Raw genomic sequence first — 8,552 nt, 5'->3', positions numbered from 1 at the left:
GTTACTCACTTGCAGATAAGTGTTCAAGTTGTATAATTCACAAGTTAGGATGATGGTTTTAATGGCTTTAAGGTATTTCATGGAGGACCAGCAATCTGAAAAAGAGGAAAATCAAACCTGAAACTGGAATTCTCCACAAGGTTTCACTTCTGCTTGGAGAGGTGAATGCTCTCTGAATGGAGAGGGAATAGCAGTGATCAGACTGAAGATAGCAAGAGTCCAGAGGGGAAAAGTGCAAGATAAGGGATCAGCTTTGGGCCTGGAGGGGAAGAGCTTGCTGGTGGTTCTTGGAAATGGTGTGTGAGGATTCCTCCCAGAGGGCTGCAGGGGAAGAGCAGGAGCTCACCTGTATTCCAGGCACTCCTGCAGTATTTCTGTTTAGTCCAATTGCAGCATTTTGAATTTATTATTATCAGATCTTTAACTCCTCTCTTCCTGGGTAGGTGGGAAGTTGTGTAACATGGCAGAGAGGAGTTTTCATACCCAACTCTGAAAAGACTTTATCAATTAATGTCTTCTAGGCATCCAGCCTGAAAGACAGGAGGGGTTTTTTTCCCTTTTTCCCTTTGTGATGTGAAGGGAAAAAATTTACCCCACAGCCTACCCTGGGTAAAATGCTTGGGATTTTGCTGCTGAAATTCATTTAAGTCAAAAATATATCTGTGTTATAAATAATTTAGATCATAAATGATTCAGACGTTTTATGTTTGGTGGAGAGTGGAACAGAACTGCAAAAGTGTGAGTTTGGGAGTTTTGCTCATTTATTAATAATTCCTAACTTGAGCACATAAAAGTCACCCTTCTGTTTCTTTCCATATTTATGCAGGTTAATTCCTTACACTTAAACATCAATTTTCTTTTTCTCCTTTTCCAAACTAGTGCAGCAATCTGCTCCAGCAGGGAAGGTCAGTTGGTGTTTAATGCTTCTTCAAGGAGTTAATAACAAAATTTTTGCCACTTAATTCAGAAGTCAGGCATGGAGAGGATGACCTAGATGTTTTTACAAAAGAAGCTTGGATTCTCAGGTGTGCCCGAATGGTTTGTGTATTTTTCTTTTAAGTACAAATGGCAATTAATTGCTGCTGCTGTCTTTCCCCATCTGGCTGAGTTTTACCAGCCCAAGAATTGCATCCCTAAAGCAACTTCTGTTTGACCTCTAGGAGCTTCCTACACTGACATTTTCCTTTCTTTTCCCCCAATAAGTACATTTAATTTAGAAATTCAGGGTGACACTGTAAAACGGTAGGAGTTGTTAACCTTGGAGTGCTCCTTTGTTGTTGCTGATTTTTCTGTCTCCCTGGACTGAGTGTTTTGAATAGCATCATTCCATTGCCATCCATCTGCCTGGAGCAGAACCCAGCATTGATTCTGCACTTTGCGACCCAGCACGGGGCTGAAGCTGAAATTATTTTTAGCACTCATATTTTTACCTCTCTTCCATGAGTTGCAGGCTGTGCATGGCAGCAGCAGGACTGGTTCTAGTGGAACACATGCCTGATACTCCAGGATGATTGGACCTCCTGTTTTTCAGTATTCAGTGCCCCCACTCAGCACAGTATCCCACTCCACTGTCCCTGCAATGTGCAAAAGCCTTTTTACACTTGATTTTGAACTTTTGGTTAATGTTTTTTTGACTGTCCTCATCCTACCTGGAGCAAACCTGTACTGCCTGCTTTATTTTACACAGCTAACACTTATGTTTTGGGAGATTTTTCCCCCTAAGATATTCACTGTACCCTAGTTTAATTCAGACTTGAAGGCATCCTTGAAAGGCAGCAGGTAAGTACATTATCTTCTTCTAGAGAGGCTCTAAATCACATTAGAAAATTACCTTCTGATAGATGACAAAGGCACTTGCCTGCCCAGCTCCCTGAAAACATGGGTCAGTGTCATAATTGCTTTCTTAACGGTACCACGGTGTCTAATGATCCCGGGCAGGATTAAATCATGGCAATAATGCTGCACAGGGCTGCAAAAATAATTAGATCAGCTATGCTTGGGTGACTTTGAGACTGCCTGAGTGAGGCAGTTAAGTGATGCAGTTACCTTTCCTACAGGGGATGGCTCTGCTGTGGAGGGTGTTAGGGAGCTGTTAGCTCCCAGGGGCTTGGCAGCACACAAGTGTCCCTTGGCTTCCAGCAGAGCCAGGCCAGCTCTTGCATTCATCCCTGCCCTTGCTGGGATGGTGCTGACGGCATACTTGGCACTCCTAGCTGTCACTCGAGTCACACCAGTGCCGGCAAAAACCGGGACAAAACGGAGCAGGAGAGGCTGGGAAAGCTTTGCTGCCCGTTGCCAGGGTGACTGGGTTTGTGCTGGACAAACACTGCTGTGCTTTTCTAGCCTTGTGGCATTTTGAGTGCAACCAAACAAACTCCTCAAGAGGCAAAACAAGTGGGACAGGGGTGAAGGGAAGGGACAAACCAGTTCTGGCACTTGGGAGTGAGTGGTGTCTCTATGGGCAGAGGGGCTACCCGGGGTCTCTCTCTCCTGGCCCTGTGCACCCTTGGAGGCAGCTGGCTGCCAGGAATGCTGTTTCCAAATGTTTCTTTGTGGTGTGCAATCCTGGTGATTTATGTGAAAGAAAGCACTTGGAATGCAGTGAGGAGTCTGATGGGAAATGCCTTCTAGTGTGGTGTGATTTAATTAGGGCCGTTGACTGCCCCTTTTACCATTCTGGACTGGAGCAGGGACTTCTGCTCCATCATATTTAATTTCTTGGGTTTTTAAAATTCTTTTTCCCAGACTTTTCATTCCCTCTCTGGTGTTGCTACCCTGACTAAGCTGTCAACTCCTCAAGTCCTGCGCTGTATTTAATTCTGGGCCTGGGAAGGCCGGGGGTGAGGGTGACATCCCCAGGAGGTGTCCATGGGACAGGGAGGCTGCTGCCTGGGCTGGGCTGGGCTGGGCTGAGAGCCCTCCCGGGACCAGCAGAGGGCAAAGCTGCTCCAGCTGTCCTGGGCTGGAGGCGCAGACAGTGCCGGGAACAGCTGGACTGTCCCCTAGATGAAGCTGTGTACTTTTATTTTGGGCAAGAAGAATGCTCCATTTCTCCTACCCCCTGAATGAGGTATGGAGCAGATGTGGTTCAACACCTTTTTACCTCCGTGCCTTATGCAATCTTCTTCTTTGTTTTGGTTTGTTTTCCCCCACTGTGGCTGGTGCTTCTCTTTCTGCTGCTTGTTACACACAGAAACATTCTGTTACAAAAAGCAGTATGTTGTACAATATTGGTTCAGTGAATATTTTTGGGATAGAGCCAGTCTCTCAGATCTGGTGCCTCAATAGGTAAATCCTTGCAAGGTTTAGCCTAGAAAGCCTTTTCCACAGCTGCAAATACAAAGTGTACTTGGTTCAGGCACCAAAGTAATTTTTGTTGTAAGAGCAGAACTGTGGAAAAGACACAGTATCCTGAAAAAATAAAGATGGAATGTGAACCTCTTTTCCTCCAATTCCCATCTCATTGCCTCCTTACCCATCAGCATGTCTGAAACTCTCCAGCTCTGATCCTTGTCCTTTTGCACGCTCTTCCTCTGATGGAAACGTGCTTATACTCAGGGCAAAATATTGAAAATTGTTTGGGTGTTGCAAGATGCAGCTGTGTATCCTGACTGGGTTTAGGCTGGAGCTAGAGATGTATTTCTATGGCCACCTGTTGGCCTCAGTACAACTAAATATAGGTACAGCTGCAGCAGAGAGCTGGTCATCTGCAGCTGCCAGCAGGGAAACACACCCAGAGCCACTTTGCAGCTTTTAAGCCCAAATTTGGCACCATATCCCCTGGTTCAGGTGCCCTCATTACCACACCTGTGCTGTATTTTATAGCCCATTTGTTGTCCAAGTGTTTTACCGTGGGCATGGAGCTTGTTGCTGGGTTGGAATCTTGCCTTTACAGTGTGGCCCACTCTTTTTAACATCTATTGTCTTGTATTGTTGGTTGGGAACTTCGTATTTATTTTGTCCTCAATTATGTGTATATAATTATATATATAAATATATATGTATAGTTTCTTTTGTTGTGCAAAAGCAACAATTTTAAGGGAAATTCAAATGGATCAAAGCAACTGGTAGGGAAATGGTGCATTCAGAAGAGAGAGCCCTTCCTTGGGAAGCTTCCTGAGGAGTTCTTATTGGAAAGAGGTGGCTGGAACTTTCACAATGTGAAGGTATGGCTGTGAGAGCTAATGCTGAGTGTGGTCACATGGTATATGGAGAGGATAACTTGTCCTTTGGATGTGAGGTGGCACTTCATGGGGGGAAATGGAGCTATTCCTGTTGAAGCTGGTGGTGGATGAGGCAGGGACAAGGGGAGCTGGCATCCTGCACTGGGAGGAGACAGCTTGCCCAGAAAATGTTCTCTCTGCACTCTTCTGGTGGGAAGGCTGCTGGATGGCAGACAGTGTGTCCTGCTGTGTGGGCAGATGTTCATCAACCTGTCTCACCACAGTGATTCTGATTTTGGCCTTTCTAAACCTCCGTGGCTGCCTCATCCAGAGAGGTCCTGACCCATGATCAGAGGGTTAATTTTAAAACCATTTTTTTCCTTTGTGTCTCAGCACTGTCTGGCTTTAGCTGTGATGGGGATGAGAAGTGACAAGGTGCCACAGGGGAGCTGTTCTCCTGGGGTTTGCATCATGCCTAAAGCTCGACTGGAAACCTCCCGGGAGGAGCTGACCTGCCAGACCCCTCCAACACCAGCTTGACCAAGCAGCTCTGCTTCCCAATGAAATGGGCTTCCCAGGTTTTTGTTCTTCACCTCTCCTAGCATGCCACAGTGTTTCCTGACAAGGACATGATGGTGGCTCTGTGCAGAGGCAGGACAGACCCTTCTGCAGGGGGCTGCACACGTGGCCACGGATCACTGAGAGTCTGACTGATGTTCTTGGTCTCAGCAAGCTGGCTCCATGGTGTGCCTGCAGTGAGTGTCCCTTGGGAACATCCCCTGTCTGCTGTGCAAAAGGCAAGGAGCAATTGTGTCACAGAGAGGAGATGTTATTTTTCAGTGACATGGCTCTGCTGTAGCTGCTCACATTACAGCTCACAGGGTCTCTTGGGCTGAGTGGCCTTGTCAGGTTTGTTGATGTGGCCAAATAGAGATATTTCCAACTAATATGGCTATTTAATAATTACATGCAATGATAGCAATCTGAGAAGCATGCATGACAAAAATCTAGTGAGACCAAATACTTGCTTAGAGTTTTTTGGTCTGATTTTTTAAATGCAGCAGTTCAAGAAGCCTTTTCTTGCAGCACAGGAGCCTCTTCTGCTATTTCAAAGGTTAGCACAGAAAGTCGATGCACACAAGAATAGATGCAGCTTCTAAAATCTATCTTGTGCATAATATCAAAATTAGAAGGAGAATCTCAACATTTGGACAGGAGAAGACAAAAGGCTAAAGCCAGTCTGTGACTTTCAATATCAAAGTACAAAGCCCAGCATAATGTGACACTAATCTATGTGATTGCATGGGCAGCTTGAGGCCCATCAGGTCCATCTGATGAGGTTCTGCCACCATCCCATCTGTTTTGTATTCATCTGTCACTGAGACTCGGAGCCACTGGAGAGGAAAAAGAACTGGCAATGTCATGCTGTGGTTTTTCAACATCATTACAGGCAGTGTGGGAATTGCTAAGGGTTATTTCCTGGTGCTTGTCAGGGGCACACAAATGTGATGTGGGGGAAAGCCCACTAGATTTGTAAATACCACTCCATCCTAGGAGTAAAAACTGTTGTTATCCATCAGGATTTCCAGACCAAAGTCGTGTTTCAGCTGTTCCTGAACTAGAGGAAGATGGATAGATGTTGAGCTGGATGTGTCAGCTTCCCCCTGCTACAGTCTGAATCCTGCTGTACAGTACGACCACTAGAGGAAAAGCATGCAGTGGGGACTCCCTTAGCTGCAATGTGCTGGTATCACTCCATGCACTTGTCTTAAAGCAAATGAGATGAAGATTCGGCTAGCAGCAGATGTTCAAAGGAAGAACAAATCAGAGCAGCCATATACCCAGTGGGACTGAGGTTTCCTTGAACTCAGCACACATCTCCAGCAGTTGGCACTTGGAATACGGGGGAGGGGGGGAAAAAGGGAAAAAACAGATGCTGAAAGTTCCCTGAAATAGCTCCTGAGCCTCTGGAGGGCAAAGTATGTCTTTTAAGTCCTGCTTATTATCCCTTCTAGTAGGCTCTTTTCCAGTCCTTACCGGAGAGTAAATGCTTTTTCTGTGTATTCCCTGCGGGCTGCCCTACTTTACATCATCACCTTGGTGATGGAAAACACAGTCCTCTGCGGAATCTGCCTGTCACGATTCCTAATTTTCTTTCAGAGGTGAGGAAGCGAATCCCAGAGCCCGCTGCACTCCCTGGGCAGCCCCCGTTCAGCGCTGCGTGGCGGGGGCTGCAGCTCTGGGAGGTGAAGGCAGCAGGCACAGAGGAGTATTTCGGACATTGCTGGCAGGTCGTGGCACGGCTCGCCGCCCCGACCCTCCCTGCGGCGCCTTTGTTCTGCGGCAGTTTCCATGGTGCCCCCGCTTTGTGTGCAGACCTGGCTGCAGGCTGCTCTCCTCTCCACCGCGCCGCTCCGGCTCCTTTCCCCCGGCGGAGCATCGCACTGCGTGCCCGTGCTGCAGAGCTGCCAGGCGGCAGCCACACATCCCGCAGCCTGGCTGCTGGCAAACCTCTGGGAAGCATGGATTGGTGGTTTTGAACAGAACTGGGTGATTATAGATGAGAATTCTGCTCAGCTTTTGGCCTGTCACGTTTAGCAAAGTCAGAGGAAGGCCCTTACCCAAAGGGGTTGTTGCTGTAAAATGAAAGAGCAATAGAGGCATGACAAAGAGGAGCAGCCATGCTGCTTGCTGCAGCGCTCAGATTTTGAAGATGATGCACTCAAATATTGAAGATGTACTACACAGCATCGTTCCCCTCACTCGGGATTGGCACTGGGGAGGTCGAGCTCCTTTATCTGTTATCTCGCTGTTAATTCCCTGCTAATTGTTCTGATACCGGAGTACTGCCCGCCCCCAACGGCATCAGCAGGGAGGAACTCCTGGTCCTTATGTCAGGTACAGAGTCAGGAGGCTGAGTAACCTGGCCCCAGGAATTTATGCCCGGGGATAGCATCCCTCGGGAAAACCCCGATCACAGTAGAGTGCTTAAAGCCTGATACTAGGGATATTTCAGCGAAAAAACCAGTTCCGTGAATCTGAAATTCATCCAAAAGAAAGTGGAGTGTACAATCACTGCCCAAGTGGAAAAGTAGGCGAAAGGGCAAAGCTGTGCCCAGGGGGGATTCTAACTCCAGGCACAGGGGAGATTAAGTGGTTGGGAACAAGGCTGGAGGTCTGTTAGCAGGCTGTGCACAGGAATGAAGTTTAACCCGGGACCTGCAGATATCAATGAGAAATGGAATAATATTGGAGTTAATATCAAAATATAGAAACAATCTCCTCAAGGACACAACGATGGCTTGGAAAGAGATGTCCTCATCACAAAACCTCAATTCTTGGAGCAGAAAAATTGTTTTCTTCATTAAGGTTAAGCTTGTACTGTGTGTTGGGAGAAAATGGGCTGCTCCCCAAAGCTGAACATGGAAATGAACTGTTCACAAGTCTTGGCAGAGGTTTTCAAGGATGCCTAGGAAATTATAATGCCCAATTAAGTAGGAATTGGTCATCCAAGTCCCTTAGGCTGTCCTGAAAATCACAGCCACTCTGCAATGCGACTTATTTTCAGTCAGATTTTTAACCTCTGCTTCCCTTTGTGCTCCTCTCCCTGTGCCATCCTGCTGGCACGGAGCTGTGGCTGAAGCCAAAGCTAAGGACCTTGGAAACATGGCATTCAACAGCCTTGGTGGTGACAGGAGATGGGATCATCTGTCCCTGCTGAGGGCATTCAGAACTGGAGCTGCTTTTTTCCTTCTGAATATCTCCCTCTCAATTTTGGCCCATTTTTGTACCTCTAATGTGAGAACACTAAGCTAGACCAGCGGTGGAAAAGGGTGTTCTGTTTGGAATGTTGGGAACCACAGGGAGCCTTTCTTGACAAGATTAACCTCCTAGGAACCCCTGGGAGTTTTATAATGTCCTTGATTTCTTCCCCAGCAGCTCATTCTTAGAATGAGTTGTACTTGAGTGCACAGGTAAGGAAAGCCCTTCACCTGGTAAAGGTTTGGGAGATAAGAAAGGAGCAACAAAACCTGATTTTTTTGGAAGTAAGTGGTAAAATTGATCTGGAAGAAACCAGAAGGGAAACCCAGTTCTGAGTGTGAGCAGGAACAGTATTCCAAGCTTTCCTGGGAGACATCCTCTAACAAAATATTAAAATACAGGACACGTGGTCATGGCCAAATTGCTTTCCTCTCACCAGGGGCTTGGTTTTCAACTCGGTCCCTCTGCTCCACCCTTCTTGATAACCAAGTGTCAAATTCCCATCACGTATTGCTGGTTTTTATGGCTTCTCAGCCTTCTTTGTCATCCAGATCCATCCAGTCTATCTGTGGCCCTGGAGCTCTCTTGCCAGCCTGGAGCACACTGGAGATGTGCTGGTACTTCCCA

Source organism: Melospiza melodia, chromosome 5 (assembly GCF_035770615.1).
Source record: "Melospiza melodia melodia isolate bMelMel2 chromosome 5, bMelMel2.pri, whole genome shotgun sequence".
Classification (NCBI taxonomy): Eukaryota; Metazoa; Chordata; class Aves; order Passeriformes; family Passerellidae; genus Melospiza; species Melospiza melodia.
Note: the sequence above shows the minus strand (reverse complement) of the source record.